Here is a 329-nt window from a genome sequence, read left to right on the forward strand (position 1 = left end):
TTGTTCAGATGCCTGTGTGCATGTGCCTGTTTGTTGTACATGCAAGGCAATGAAAAAACAAAAACAAAACAAGAAACCGAGAATGTGTAGGTGAATGAAAGTGTTCGTGCCTGTCAACTTCTATCAGCTGACCGTGAGTGAGCTTTCATGAGGGAGAGCGTAAGCGTGCGTTCACATCTCGTATAGAAAAAAAATAGATATAATCTCATATATTAGGGAAATGCAACGATCAGCGTCTAAGCGCTTCGGGTGGATGTCCACGAATCACAGCAGGGGGGGGGGGGATCCAAAGTTTTTCCTATTACCAGATGGGAATAAGTGTAAACATG

Source organism: Penaeus monodon, chromosome 25 (genome assembly GCF_015228065.2).
Source record: "Penaeus monodon isolate SGIC_2016 chromosome 25, NSTDA_Pmon_1, whole genome shotgun sequence".
In the NCBI taxonomy this organism is placed as follows: Eukaryota; Metazoa; Arthropoda; class Malacostraca; order Decapoda; family Penaeidae; genus Penaeus; species Penaeus monodon.